This window comes from Hemitrygon akajei, chromosome 20 (genome assembly GCF_048418815.1).
Source record: "Hemitrygon akajei chromosome 20, sHemAka1.3, whole genome shotgun sequence".
In the NCBI taxonomy this organism is placed as follows: Eukaryota; Metazoa; Chordata; class Chondrichthyes; order Myliobatiformes; family Dasyatidae; genus Hemitrygon; species Hemitrygon akajei.
Window position 1 is genome coordinate 52,599,162 of NC_133143.1, and position 15,773 is coordinate 52,614,934.

General features: G+C 42.2%; 1 protein-coding gene across 7 annotated transcripts in view; it reads right to left on the reverse strand.

Annotated features, from left to right (window-relative positions):
* The window catches only part of cpne4b (copine IVb), a 344,224-nt gene that overhangs the window by 167,837 nt on the left and 160,614 nt on the right, over positions 1–15,773 (reverse strand). Inside the window, exon 1 of one of the 7 annotated variants that reach the window (XM_073024316.1) lies at positions 14,300–14,387. The exons of the other annotated variants lie outside the window; for them this stretch is intronic. The gene's annotated coding sequence lies outside the window, so the exon portion shown is untranslated. Of the gene's footprint in view, positions 1–14,299; positions 14,388–15,773 lie in introns of those variants that run through there. 7 annotated transcript variants of the gene reach the window in all.

The window sequence follows — 15,773 nt, forward strand, 5'->3', positions numbered from 1 at the left end:
ACTATAACTGACATTGTCACACGCAAACCTTTTCCCTGCTTCTCCGGTGTCTGCTTGGTTTACCCAGTCAGTAATCAAGTCTTCTAACACAGCTCCCGTGATGTTAAAATCATTGGGAGCCTCCTCACCCAGTACAAGCATGCCTCAGGCTTCTGTTGCCTGCATGTATCTGTTGCACTCCCCACATCGAAGACATCTTCAAAAGGCGATGGCTCCAAGAGGCAGCCTCCATCATTAAGGACCCTCACCACATAGGAATGTCCTCTTCTCATTGCTAACATCAGGGAGAAGGTACAGGAGCCTGAAGACACACACTCAATATTTCATAAACAAATTCTTCCCCTCTGGTATTAGATTTCTAAGTGAACCATGAACACCCTCTCACTATTTTGTTCTCTTTTTGCACTACTTAATTATTTTTATGTATTTATTATAATAACTTATAACTTTTTTTTATGTATTGCTGTGAACTGCAGCCACAAAACAACAAATTAAATGATGTGTCAGTGAAGGTAAACCTGATTCTGATTCACAAGAGCTATGTATAGCTTCTCAGGGCATGACGTTTGTCTGGAGTTCAACTGCTAAACTCTCCCATGCCCTTGTGGCGAGTTCTCACTCAGGGTTTGCTGCTGGTGCCCCAAGCAGTGGTTACTAACACAGTCTGTCCACAGGCTAAGACCACTGCGGTATGCACACCCCATTTATTTAGCTCTCTGCCTGCCCTGCACACGTGCACAGAATGCAAATATTTCAAGTTTATTGTCAATCAACCATACACATGTATACTGCTAAATGAAACATGGTTCCTCTGGGTCCAAGGTGGAAAACACAGTACTTATAGTCATACACAGCTCCTCGAGTTACAATCCAGCACATAGCGTCACAAGGCGTCACAAGGCTTCACAAGGCCCTGAGTGGCATGGCCTGAAGATTGACGGGTTGACATCAAGTGCACGGTGCATTTTTATGTAAGACAGTGTAGTGTGACTGGCTCCACTAAAATAAATCAAACAGTCGTATAAAGATAAGAAGTGACCAGTGCAGGTTGAGAGTATGCCCGTGAGTCGGTGGCAGAGGGGAGGGGAGAGGGAGCAGCAGACAGGGTGTACATGTGTCCTCAGAGACAGAAGAAGTCTAACAGACTGGGGCAGAAGCTGTTACCCAGCCTGACAGTTCTGCTTGTTAATGCTGTAGTAGCTATCGCCTGACGGCACGATGTCAAAGAGATTGTGGAAGGATGGGAGGGGTCTTTGACAATACTGGAGCACCTCATATGCTTAATTATATGATATAATTTACTTAAATTATACACTATCCTCAGATAAAATGACATACAGTATGTAGGTATCTGAAAATTATGTGCATCTCCATGTAGGTATTAAGGGAGTTTAAAAGAGATGCTTTGTCTGTAATACATGAAGAAAGTTATCAGACGTAATTTCAGCTTGAGCTTTACTGAACCCTTTTGAAGGATTAGGACTGATCCAGCACCAGCTGCTCCCCATCAACGTTAAATCCAGACCCGCAGCTTCTTGGGATTTGCAATACTGTCCAGATTCACTGTGACTATTCCACTACATGGTGTTCAGATTTATAGCTGTTCCAAATTCTTTGCATTAGATTTGCCTTCAGAATGACTAGACAAGGGACTGATCCACATGGGTGACGGCCAATCGGAGATCCAGATGAAAGCCCGAAGGCTGATCTGAGTATAGACCAAAGCTCAAAGGTCAATCGGAAGTCCAGTTGAGGTCGAATGGCCGGAGACTGGGTCTACGAGTCCACAAGTCTGCTGGAGGCCAAAGAAGGTGGTCGGTCCTGGGGTTTAGAGGACAGTGTATGTGCATGGGTGGATGGGATAGGGAGGGAGGGAGGGAGGAATGGGACTTGTTTTGCTGCTGTTACTTTGTTGTGTGGTACGTTCCGTTCTATTTTGTTCCGTGTTGTTCTGCCAAGCCTGGTGGGCTTTTGCTGTTGGAGTTAGAATGTGTGGCAGCACATCCATAGGTGTCTTGGTTGCCAATGCAAATGACACATTTCACTGTGTGTTCAATGAAGATGTGATAAATATATCTGAATCTGAATTAGAAAGGTGGCGCATCGTTCTATCAGCGCTGTGACTTCTTCGTCAAGGTGTTCTTTCTCTGAGAGCCCATTCCAAAATGGACCTGCAATTTAAATAATAGCAGTCTGGGAGCTGGTCACAGCTCAGCCGCTGATGAATATTTTCCTTAAAGTTAAACACATCTTATTAAAGTTTTGAGAGACCATTGCAAGAAAATGCTTCCTTGAAGTTGTACCTGACAGCAGTTGATATTTCCTGAAAGAACTGAGAAAGGTGCCTCATGGTTACTGCCAGCGAGAAGACATGGGGGGTTAAAGCTACAGGAAGCTTGGAAAAGAGAAATAATGTTGCATTGACAACAGGTGATCCCCGCTTCAGTGTGTTCAGACAGGAGCACTCGCTACAAGAGATTAATTCATCCTTGACCTCTGTCTTGTTCCCACCAATACTTCAAGCAATGGGGTGAGGGAAGCACAGCTAAGTTGCCAATCGCACACTCACACCTTTACTGAGAAGTGCAGGGGAGACTGACCTCTGAATGTATGGCCACAGATCCTTAAAGGTAACACAGCAAGTAGATACAATCATTGGGCATTCATTCAGTATTGATATCAGAACAGGGATCTCATGCCAGACTTTATAAAGCATGTTAAAGCACAGCTGGAGTATAGGGTACAGCTCAAGTCATTGTGAGAAGGATCCGATAACACAAACACAGTTGCAGAAAAGATTTAAAAGGTTGCCAACTCTGGAGAATTTGAATTAGAAAGAATGATTGTTAGCTTGGGGCTATTCTGCTTGGAATAGGGAAGATTTCATCCAAGTTCAATAAAGTCCAGGTCGGGTGAATAGGAAGACCTTATTTCATTTAGCAGTGATTAGCAACCAGGATCTAAGGTCACAGGCAGAAGGATTAGAGAACACAAGTAAATAGTTTTTCACTCAGAGAGTGAGAAGATATCTTCATCACATTTAGGAAGTATCTAAAGCTGCACCTTGCATGTTGTATCCTTCAAGGTCACGGACCTGAAAGCTGGGAAGAGAGATTAGGCTGGTTTACACTTTCTGGATGATAAGAACTTGATTGTATCATTATTTGTCTTGCACGTATTTGATTTTCAACCAGAAATAGGCAAAATGTAATAACAAAATCATGTAAAATAAAATCAGAGTTCGACTCACATCACTGTCCTTAAGTTTGAACCTTCTCCTCCCATGACCATGTGGGTTAACTCCAAGTGTTACTGTTGTGTATTTAATATTTAAGTAATGTTTGAATAATCTTGCGTGTGTATATATATCAGCCTATATATATACTGATTAAAAATACCTGTTCATTTCAATAATTCATTACATTAATGTAAAAATACGTTAATGGAATATGTGATCACGCTACCACGTGATACATGCGCACCTCGCTTATAGTAAAGACAAAATTATACCCACATTTCAAACTCCTGTGTCTTCCTTAAATTAATTTAGTGTTTTGAAGTTACAAAGCAAAACAGTTCTGGTTTCCTCCTACATTCCAAAGATGTGCAGTTAGGGTTAGTGAGTTGTGGGCATACTATGTTCCACTGGAAGCATAGCGACAATTGCAGGCTACAATTCACTTGCTGCTAATTTAATATGATGCAAACAATACATTACACTGTCCTGATGAAGGGTCTCGGCCCAAAGTGCCGAATGTTTATTTGTTTCCATAGATGCTTCTGACCTGTTGAATTCCTCCAGCATTTTGTGTGTTTTGCTCTGGATTTCCAGAATCTTCATTTCTCGTGTTTGTGGCATTATACTGCACTCGCGTAATGACTTGTTTCAGTGTACCCGTGACAAATAAAGCTTATCTTCAGATCTCTAAAATCTCACTTGTTCAGTCAGAGTGCTTCCCGAGTCTGGCTTTATCTATTATTTGCTCAGCTATTATTTCTGAGCTGGTAAGGGCTACTAATGGGACCTTGTCAACAATTTTTCTGTTGCATTCCTAACTCTCTAAATTAAATTTTCTGCAACACTCCATTTTAAGGAAACTAACTGCATTAGCATGCACTTATGCAATTCTCCCATCTGAATCATTCAATACATTCTTCCTTTCTAAAGGGCTATATGATAAGTCAAATGGCTTCTCATTACTCTCTCCGAACAGAGTAAATGCTTAGCAGAAATATGTACTTTCAAGTCCTGGGGCTTCAGATGCTAATTTCATATACAAATTTTAAAATACATCTCTAAGTGAGGCTAGACTCATTTATAAATGACATGATAAAGCACCCAGAACTGTATTCACCTCTCCCTTCTCTGTTATGAAAGAGATGGAAATCCATCAAATGATACTACCAAATTACTGAAGGAGAGGAATAAATGTTCACCAGAAATTAAATTAAGCAGGGAACCAATTGAATATACAACATCATTCATCTAAACTTGCTCATTTGATATTCTAAACACCATCTCTAACTGGTTTAGTAAGTGTTAATCACCAATAATGCTTGTAATTTGCTGATTTGAGATCCCAGTAGAGTTCAGACCCATATACTATTTTGATTCAGTTTACTTCCTGAATCACACTGGGATTTATATGTTGATGCTGTTCAAAAGTTTCAGGGTAAACTAGCATCAATTCATACTTAGTATAGTGCTGCATAGAGAGTTCTTAAAAACCTGAATCAGGTTTAATATCACTGGCATATGTCATGAAATTTGTTATTGTGTGGCAGCAGTACAGTGCAATACATAATAACTATTTATATATAAATACACACTATGACTATGAATGTTGTGTCCCAGCTGTCTACATGATACACAAGCCAGGGCAGTATGATATGGAGAGTAAGCTAATGTGATGAGCTCCCGAGAGCTGGAGTTGGTTGTCCGAGGCTACTGGGAGCATTTATTAGATAGTGGGAGCTTCTGAAACATGATCACGGAGGGGAAGAAGCTCTTCCTAAAACACTGAGTGTGTGTCTTCAGGTTCCTGGACCTTCTCCCTGACGGCAGCAATGAGATGAGGGCACTTCCTGGGTCATGGAGGTCCTTAATGATGGACGCCAGATTTTAAGGCATTGCCTTTTGAAGACGGCCTTGATGCTGGGGAGGCTAGTGCCCATAATGGAGCTGGCTGAGTTTGCAGCCGTCTGCAGCTTTTCCCAATCCTGTGCAATGGCCCCTCCATACCCGATGTTGATCCAACCAACTAGAATGCTATTTCTGAATAGGAGAAACATTTCAAATAAAAGCAGGAAGTTCTGGAACTGCTCAATAAGTCATGTAGCCTCAGCTGGAAGCAGAAGCAGAGACAGATTTATTAGTCTTACCACACGGTTTTTACCAGAACTGGATTGAGTTAACACAGGAATGGATGTGAAATGAGTACAGAGGTAGGGAAAGAGGAAGAGAAGGGAAATGAATGAAAAGAAAAGGCTCTGATGGTGGGGATGGCAGGAGAGTTTAAATGACTGACCACATATTGTGAAGGCATAAGAGATTCCAACAGTACAAGTAAAGAACATTGTCTTGAGGATTTGTAAAAGATATTGGAAGAATTGTTGCCACAGGCTGCTGTTCAATTCCTGATTCTATTTATGTAAGACTTCTAGCAATCAACGACTAAACAAAATACAGAAGTAATGGCTAAAATTTGACTAAAAGCTTTTAGTCGTGGCCGAGGCTCTGTGTAAAAGCAAGAGTTACTCATTTAAGAGCAGCATTTCCATTACTTCATTCTACAAAATTGTAGTGACAAGTATACAAACATTATAGCTAGTCTCCTGAGTTAACAGGAAGGATTTCTCAGTTCAAAGTGAATATCCAGTTTTCATTTTGATACTTTTTTCCCGATATTTGCCTTCACTTCGAATGTTCTTATGACAGAAGAGGCCAGTTCTCAGAGCAGCCACATTTCCTCCTACATTTTCTGCAACCTATTCTCTCACTCAGGTACATTAACACCCTTCCGAAGGTCCCATCAACTACCTACACTGCAGCTAACTTACTTGCAACTAACTGTCTCTTATGCCGCTGGCGTTTGGGGCAGCAATGAAGGTCCTCCATTTCTACCTGTCCAAGCTGTGGGACACAAATAGAGAAGAATTCTTCCTTGCTGTTTTCGTAACAATTCCTTTTGACCAGTCAGGGTTGTTAGCCTTGAGCTGAGCCCCCCAAACCTGGAGGACTGGTGGACCACTCTTAGTCTGGCCTCTACCCTTTGACCTGTTTGGCATGGGTGACCTTACCAAGACCCAAAGCACAAGTCCTGACTCTAGCCAACATTACGCTCTGGGTCACTGAGGTAGGCAAGCCTCTAAGTTGGTTTTGTACTTCCCTCAGCCCCTTTCCTCTGGCAGCTCATTCCACATGAATAGCACCCTTTGTGTTAAAAAAAAAATCCCCTTCAAGCTCCTCTAAGAATTTTCCCTTCTCACCTTAAACCTATGCCTTTTAGTTCTTAATATCCCAACTGTGGGGAAAAAGACTGAGTCCATTAACCCTATCTATGCCTCTCATGATTTTCTACCACAATAATGTCACCTCTCTGTCTCCTATGCTCTAAGGAATTAAGTCTTGGCCTATCCAACTTTTTCCAATAACTCAGTTGTCCATGTTGTGTCAGGAGCCTTGCAAGTCTTTTCTATACTCTTTCCAGTTTTATGACATCTTTCTTATAGCAGGGCAACCAAGACTGGGCATAATAATCCAAGTGTAGCCTCACCAGTGTCCTGTACAACTGCACCATGATCTCCCAATTCATACTCAATGCCCTGATATACAAAGGCCAGCCTCACCAACTTACCTGCCGGTAACTCCTCTTTCAGTCAACCATGTACTTGTACTCCAAGGTTCCTCTGTTCTCCAAAGCCCCCCCCCCCCCCAGAGCCCTGTTGTTCATTGTAAAGGTTCTACCCAGATCTGACTTCTGACAATGCAACACCTTACACCTTCTCTAGGTCGGTTTCCTACTACTTGTTCTGTTATCATCTTTGCCTTGTATCACCCTTTCAATAACCTTTTTTATGCATCACAACCATTCTCCTTTGCTCATTCTTCTCCCTTTCTATGCCCATCTACTTGCATAAACCTCTGACACCCCCAACTTTTCCAGTTCTAATTCAATTGTGTTGATCTGATTTTCTCTTCACAGATGCTGCCTGTTCTGCTGAGAAACATCAACGTTTTCTCCCTGCAACCAAAGATCCTTTGCTTCCTTTGACAATTCAGCATTAGCATCTCTAGCTTGAATGTGTAAGGGAATGTATCAAATATTAGTAGTTCTGGTTTGTGAATACCAGATAAGTAAGAGGGGATTCCAACTGTGGGAGTAAAATTTGAGTGATTCACTAATTTATCCAGAATATACACTCTAAAATTTAAAGTAACCCGCTTCAATTCAAAAACCATGGTATTACAAAGAAGAATACAACTAAGGCAAGAAGAATAAACAAGATCCATTTAGTGCACAGTGATCAAAAAAGTCATAGTGTTGCTAAGATGCAGTGAGTAGGGATTTGCCAGCTGGTTCAAGAAATGAATGGCAGAAGGGAAGTTAGTGTCCTTGAACTTGCTGTGGGACTTCACGCTTCTGCCCAGTGGTAGCAGTGAAACGATAGATGGGCCCAATGGTGAGGATAGATGATGTCTTCTTGACTAAATCTGACAAGTAACCTTTGTGCAAAGGAAGACAAACTGTGCGAATAAATATAATACAGAGAACACGAGTTGGAAAGAGCCCGGAAAGTGAGCCTGTAAATCAGAGCAATGAATGGAGGTTAGCATCCCAGATTCTAATCTCTGCTGAATCATGTCCTTCCTTTAACATCACTTATGATGTGTTTTTAATGCAAGTACAATTCCCCAAAGGAGCTTCACATGGCTAATTCACAAACAGCTCATTATTTAAATTGTGCGTATTCTGGTAGGCACCATTATTTCTGTCTTTTAAGACCTAGCTCGCCAAATTCAGGAATAATCAATAGGTTAGAATTGGGATAGCATGACAGTCTTAGAGGGTTCTAAAGTTGATGGTGCAGTAAAGGTCCTGAAACATCCTATGTCTTCCTCTTGCTCAGCTGATTTAAGTACCCACTATCTTACACTATGACACTCAGTCCACTGTGGATTAGAAGGGTCTGAGGAGTGGTCCGAGGAACCAGAGGGTCAATTTCCCATGATCCCTTAAAAAAGGACTAGAGAGTGATAATAAGTGATCTTCAAAAGGTGAGTGTTTTGCTGTGTAGTAGTTGTAGCAGACATTATCATTCGCATCAGCAGCTTGGTCACCTTTATTCGGTCCTGCTACACAGCCCAGCTCAGCACGTGACTGAGACAGAAACAGGGCGAGTCGTGCTATGCCTGAATGCACTTGCATTGTGCAACAGGGCGTGTGGAACTTATGTCACCGTGTAACTTGGGAAATTTATCGATGTTGAACAGAAGAAACTGAAATGTGGAAGCACTTTGGGGGTGGTGGTGATAAAAAGCACATAAGAAGGGGGATGGCTCAGTAAAACATCAGGCGAACTGTAGGATTTGGACAGGGAAGCAAGGCAAAACATAACAAGGGAAAGCAATACTCTGAAGTCTGCAACAAAACAATTAGATTCTCTTTGTTCAGTATTCAAACAGTTAGAGCCCAGGCTATTCTTGCTTTGGTTGACAAATTCTATGTTTCAGATCAGTTTAGATTAATATTATGTTGAACTTGGTAAACATTGCAGGGAAGCATTATCTAACTCCTTACAATATTTTGTGTGATGAATTTTAGGAGAGGTGACCAACGAGGTACATTATACAAAAGTGTCTGAAAGAAGGAAAACGATGGATGGTTATCGAGGAAGTTTCAGAGTTGGGGGCCATGGCAGCAGAGATCAAGTCTACTAATAGCTGTGTGTCAAATTTGGGGAAACGGCCGAAACATTAATTTCAGAGGAGCTCTAACAGGATATTCCAGATACAAGGAAGGATAAGTCCACGAATGGGTGAAAAAACAAGATGAGAAATTTAAAATGGATCTTTAAACACTGGTTTGCAAACAGTAGAATGGGTGAATAGGAGTCGGCTGTATTCATTTAAAGTTGCACATCACAAAGCTCAGTTGGATGACTTTTGCTGACCACCGTGCTTTGCATTGCCATCAGAATAATGATGGGTCGCTCATCATTTCTCAAGGTGACTGAAAATGTGGGAGTCATTCATACAGAATCCATTGATTAGGTCTCCTCATTAAACTTCAGTTTGTGTCAGCTTCTGTTTTCTCCCTGTCAGTTTTATATTTGCTAGATACTTTACTGCAGAAATAAATCATTAGCAAGGGAGAGTTTCAGGGCTTCTAAAATGCTCTGCGCTGAACATTTCCTATCAATTAATGGAACACAATATGTAGAATTCCACTGTCTGGAAATCTACAGCTCAGATCATAGCAACCTGGCCTTTGGAGTTCAATGTACCGTTTTGTTCTGAAAATTTGCAAGAGGTAGCAGGAATAATCATTGCACTTCATGTTTCAATGAGTTTAGATAAAGCCAGAATAATAATAGGTCCTTATTCACTCAAGAATGCTGGGAACAGCTTTGGGAAACTACAAGTTTTTTTTTTCAAAACCATTCCATAGAGGGTTTCTACCCCTCTGTAAAATCTTCATTTGCACCTCAGGACTTCAATAGTGAACACATTTTCAGAGCCAGGAGCCATACCATCCAATGCTTCTTTATGATGTCAGGTTTAGGGATTCAGTACCTACCCCAGCTCCCGCCACCATTTTCCCTTATCCCCGTGTCCCTGTTACACCCCGCTTTCCTCTCGATTGTCCATCACCTTGATCTTCCTCCCTCTTGTTTCCCCACGTTCTTCTATTTAATTCCTGGTCCACTGACCTCCCTTGTCAGATCCCTTCTTGCTCAGTGCTTTGCCTTCCCCAGTTTCTCAAATTATTCCCTTCCCCACTCCACCCTCCAAAAATCTGGTGGTGGAGGGTTAAAGCTCTTCCTAAAACATTGAGTATGCCTTCTCACATTCCTGTACCTCCTCTCTGATGGTAATGAGAAGAGGACATGTCCTGGATAGTGAGAATATTTGATGCTGCCTTTTGTAGATGTCCTCTGCAGAGTTGTGCATGCTTCACATCTTCCTGAGGTGGTCTAGGTTCCTCCAATGAGGGGCAATCCCCTTGTGTAACCCTGCATGATCTACAGTGTGTCATGTGTGGTGTCATAAAACAGTCATCTACCACACTGGTGTGGATTTCGTCAAATCTGTGTTCCCATGGAAGTGACAGGTATTTGACACCTCTGATAGTGGTCTGCCTGTCCTCTTTTGACCATCTTCCATTTCCTTTCTGCACCCTTTTGCACTCTTGGCTCCAGTGGCCTTTTCTGCTCTTAGCAATAGAGTCTCAATTGATCTGTTCACAGGGGTCCATACAGGATCTCTCATCACTTCGTGGGTGGGCTTTCACAGAGGCCGGGGGTATTCAGCATTATGATAATATGATAATTTACATTATTTCAGCAGATCATTGGCCACTGTCACAGCATTCTTCACCTGGTTGCTGCTCTGTGGAAAGTGAGGTGGTCACGCTCTCCAAACTCTATTGCAAGCCATGATGGATAACCAGCAATCAGCATCTCTGGGACAGCTACCTCCTGCTCTTTGTCAAAGATCACCAGTGAGTGGGTGTTTTCTAAGAAGTCTGTTTCCCAGCTATGAGAAAAATAATTACTTGCCACGAAATAAATCTCACCTGAGTAGTCCAGGCTCTGTTTGCAACTGTGTGAGAATAAAGCATTTCCTCTCATTTCTATAAATCTATACATCCTACCCTTCCAAGTATAGACCCTCAGCATCTTATTCATCTCTGTCTCACTCAGCACAGGAAACTATTCTGTACTTGAGGTAAAAAGTGAGCACATTCTTGTTTGGGGAGAAAGGACTCTCTGTCTCTGAAGGTCCTGCAAGAGGACCACAGCCTTGTCATGCGATTTGAAGGCTTGCAAGCCCCAGTGACCCAGAGAGCTACGCTGGCTGGAGTCAGGGTCCTGTACTTTGGCTGTTGGTCAGGTCACCCATGTCAAATAGGTCAAAGGGTAAAGACCAGGCTAAGAGTGGTCCACTGGTCCTCCAGGTTCAGGGGTTCAGCTTAGGGGTAACAACCCTAACTGGTAAACAAAATTGTTATAGAAATAGCAATGAAGAATCCTTCTACATCTGAGTGTAATGGTATTCCTGAGTCTCCACCTGACATAGCAGTGAAAACTGAGAGGAAGTTACCGATATGATGAAGGGAGCTGTGGGCACCACTAGAGACAGAGGGCCTTCATTGCTACCCTAATGCCAGCAGTCAGTCTCTGAAGATGATGTTACCATGAATTGCCAGCTCATCTCTCATGTGGAAGCGTAGTTCGAGAGCAGGCTCAACACCACACTGCATTTCTTTCTATCCTGTCCGGAACTCTGGCTGCATCGCATCATCTTCTTGGACAAACTCCTCCACTTCCTGCATCCACGTTTAAGGCATTTGAATAGGTCTTGCAACATTAGCATATCAGCATTGCAGTTGAAGTAATGCAATACACTGCCAGCGATGAGCCACTGGGGTTCAATTGGCTGCCTGTAAGGAATTTGTACCTTCTCCATGTGACGGTATGGGTTTCCTTCAGCTGCTCTGGTTTCTGCCTACATTCCAAAGACACACAGGCTACCCCCAACGCATATTAGGACAGCGTTGATGCAAAATGATGCATCACACGGTATATTTTGATGTACATGGGACAAAAAAAGATCATCTTCAGATCTTTATCTTCATTGTCAAGGCACCAAATCCTCCGTAGCCACATGTTTATGAGGTAGGTCTGGATAAGTATGGAGCAGCATATGCATGTCTACATGATCACAGCAAATCTTCATGTTGTCTTCCTTCCTGGCAAACATCTTCCAGCCCCTCTAAGAAGTTCAATGAATGGGCTTAACTCAATGATTTAAAGTGGCTTGTGATCTCTGGCCGCGTATGTATTGATGAAACCTCCCAAGTCCGAAGATCACAGCAAGTAACTCCTTATTTAAGTAAAGGCTCTGCTCAGTGATGTCATTGGCTTCGGGGTCTTGTTAATTAACAGCTTGTTGCATAATTTCTCAGTGCACTAGAGATTGGATACCCAGATGGTAACCATGTCTACTGGGGATAATTTCACTGCCATAGTTCAAGGTTATTGCATCTGACTGTACATATATACAACCAAATGAAACAACGATCCCTCCAGACCATGGTGTCGTGGTCCTCACTGAACAGTGGCCAGGCATCCAAGTTTCGGCACTGCAGTTCCCTGGAGGATGGTTAGCTGCCATTGCCCCCTTAGGACTCAGACTGCCAATAATTGACTGCCACATTCTTCATGGAGAGTCTGAATGCAAGAGCCTTGTGCTCAATTGTAGGAGTTCCATTTCTGGTACTGCTGTTTCTGACTTTGCTTTTGGATTTTGTTCGTGTCATCTTGTTTATTTTGAGTCTGAGTTAATTCTAGACCTTACTCTGCATGGATTCACCACCATACACACCTAACCCTAATCCATAGCTCTATCACTACACACGGTGCACCCACAATGCAAATATTACACATAGCATATAAAACAAGATATTGCCACAGACAATAAAATGTAATTCAAAATGCATGAGAAGCATGCAGCACAGCTTGCTATTTTAGTGACAAGACCTCATTTGTGGCAGGGTATTCGTTAGTCTCACAGCCTGAGGGAAGAAGCTGTTACCCAGTCTGGCAGACCTAGTCCTGATGCTCCTATACCTTCCTCCTGATGGTAGTGTGTCAAGGAGATTGTAAGATGAGTGGTCGGGATCCTCAACAATGCTTTGGGTCCTTTATATACAACACTCCTGGTAAATGTCTCAAACAGGGAGAGAGAGATCCCAGTGATTCTATTGGTAGTTTTTACTATCCACTGTAGGTTCTTGCAGTCCAAAGCTTTGCAGCTTCCATACCACACGATGATGCAGCCAGGTAGGACACGCCTGTTGATGGTGCTGCAGTTAGTCTCCCCAACACAGCTTTGTGTTCTTGACAGCCACTGGAGTTCTTCGTGCATGGACATTTGTGTATGTGTGCATGGCCGTATGAGATTACCTGCTACCTCTCATCTTGAGTAGATAATTTTTGCCTTCTTGTTTCCCTGCTCCATCTGCATATTCATCAGTAACTTTTATGGCTGAAGAGACTGTTCTTACTGAAGTAACTGAAGTTACTGAAGATATCGATCCCATCTGCTGTATTGTAGTAGTTCTAAGTATAGGTGTAACATCCCTCCAACCTAATAGAGTGACACTCACATCACCTCTCTCCTTATTCTTTGAATTCATCACCTCCAGCTGATTTCAGTGTAATCATTTCATTTAACTGTACTTACATGTTGGTTTCAACTCCACTGCCTTGAGATTAATGGCTGGCTTTGGAAGTACTTCACTCATTACTCCAAGGTCAAGTAAAATGCCACTGATTGCCCTGGCATCAACATCCAGCGGGTTATTCTTTCACAAAATGTATCCCCTATGGTACTAGATTCACTAATCTCAGTTAGCACTCCAAACAGATCCTGCCTCAGTCCCCTCACAGCTCAGCTATTTGTTCCATAGATTTTCAACGTCCGCTTCAATCTGTTCTGAAGAGATTATCTTCCAATCCACATGGCAGACTTCTTTCTCAGCCTCTCATGTTGTGCACTATTCTTGAAATACCTAAACCACCTTGGCTCCAGTGTCCCTGTTCTGCACTTTGTCTTACAGGGCCTGGACATGAGTAACTTTGTATACCTACATTCTCCACCCTAGAGTAAACTGTTTTCACGTCCTCACCATTCTTCAGGCTGGAATGCCATATGCAACATATTACCTGATCTCTAATGCACAAGTCTTTCAAATCTGCAGTATTCCAAATACCTGCTGACCACCTTATCTTCTACAAGAAAGGAGAAAATGCACCTCCTTGTTCCTGTTTGCAATTAAAGAACTGTTAACAGCCAGGGAATGTACGCTGTGCAATGTGTTTGTCACAGTTCCCTCAGACACATTTGAGGGATGTAGGGATTCGACCCGAGATGTTTACAATTCCTTTTCTTTCCTCCGGATGCTGCTTAACCTGCTGAGTTCCTCCAGCAGATTTTTTTTTGTTGCTGAGGGAGTTAGTAATGGCAAAATCCTCTTCACTAGTGACCAGTAAGATAAAAATACCACTTTACCTTTGGTTCATCTATTGCAGCCAGCTCAATATAGACTGCAAACCTCTTGTGCTGATATCCCCATTCTTTAGACAAGTTACATGCCTGGAAATGCTCAAGTGACTTAAATAGTCAAATTACATACTGTTTTAACTGACTCACACAGCCCACTGCCTCTCACAAATGACAATGTATTATTTCATATGATTGGGATCTTTCCTGTGATTCGGAATTCCAGTTTAGGCATGTTGTCTACATTTCATAATTTCATCAACTCTGACACCATGTCTCAGCATCTCTTTTAGTCACTCCCTAGAGTGCCGGAAATGTTTACACAAAGCTGCTTTGTTCTTGCAATAGCTTATAGATCCAATCAATTCCTTTCATCTAGACAGTGTCATTCTGTTAGTTTCCATACATAACATCATTACAATACCAGGCAGCAGTGAGTCACAGTAAGTAATCTTTACATTTGTGGTAACATTACAGGAACCATTATTGGCCAATGTTACTTATTACGCACACACTATTCAAAAATCACTGGCAAAGCTGGTACTTAGAACAATCCGCTGTTGATACAATTTGGTTCTTAAGTTCCAGAACATTTATTTTAATTACTTAAACTTAAGTTCTCAAAATGCTATGGTGGGATTTGAACTCATCGCTTCATATCATCAGCTCAGACCTCTACAGAGTAACTGACCTAACGATCATGCCACTTCACATGACCCATAACACCAGATTAAATGGAGAAGAACTTCTCTAATTTAACCAGTTTTAAAATAATTGACCGGGATATCATGACTCAGGCCAGAAAATATCCAAAATAATGTCAAATAGCTATCATTCAATCTTCAGTCTTGATGATAGGTCTCGGGCGGAAACATTTATTCATTTCCATAGGTGCAGCCTGACCTGCTAAGTTTGTCCAGCATTTTATGTGTTTAACCAGCTCATTTGACATGAACACCATAATGACATGTTTATTCAAGGTAACTGACAGAATAAAGGGATTAAATAGGTGACCAAATTTTGACAATGATATAGAAAATAGAAGTGGCTAAAGGATGGGTCACAAAGGCAAGTGCTAAAGAGGGAGGGAGTTTTGAGGATAGGTTTTCTACTGTGCACAACATCCTCTTAAACATTCTCTCGTGGGCAGTTGTTAGGAAAAGAAAGCTGCAGGGCTGCATGGAATGTCTATGAGGTGGCTAACTTGACAGGGCAGAATGTCTTCCATCTATACAGTAACATACTGATGCACCATCAATAACTCTTGGAGACGTGAGGCGAGATATAGGCTTTTATTGGCTGGAAGAAAGAACAAGCAGCAATTGACCACCATGCTACATCCTGGAGACTGAGGCTGGGGCGGTATCTCCAATCGCCTTTATACCGGGGCCCGTGGGAGGAGCCACAGGAGCAGTCAGCGGGGGGGGGGGGGGGGAGGCGTGTCCAGACAGGTATATGTAGTTCACCACACATACACCCATCT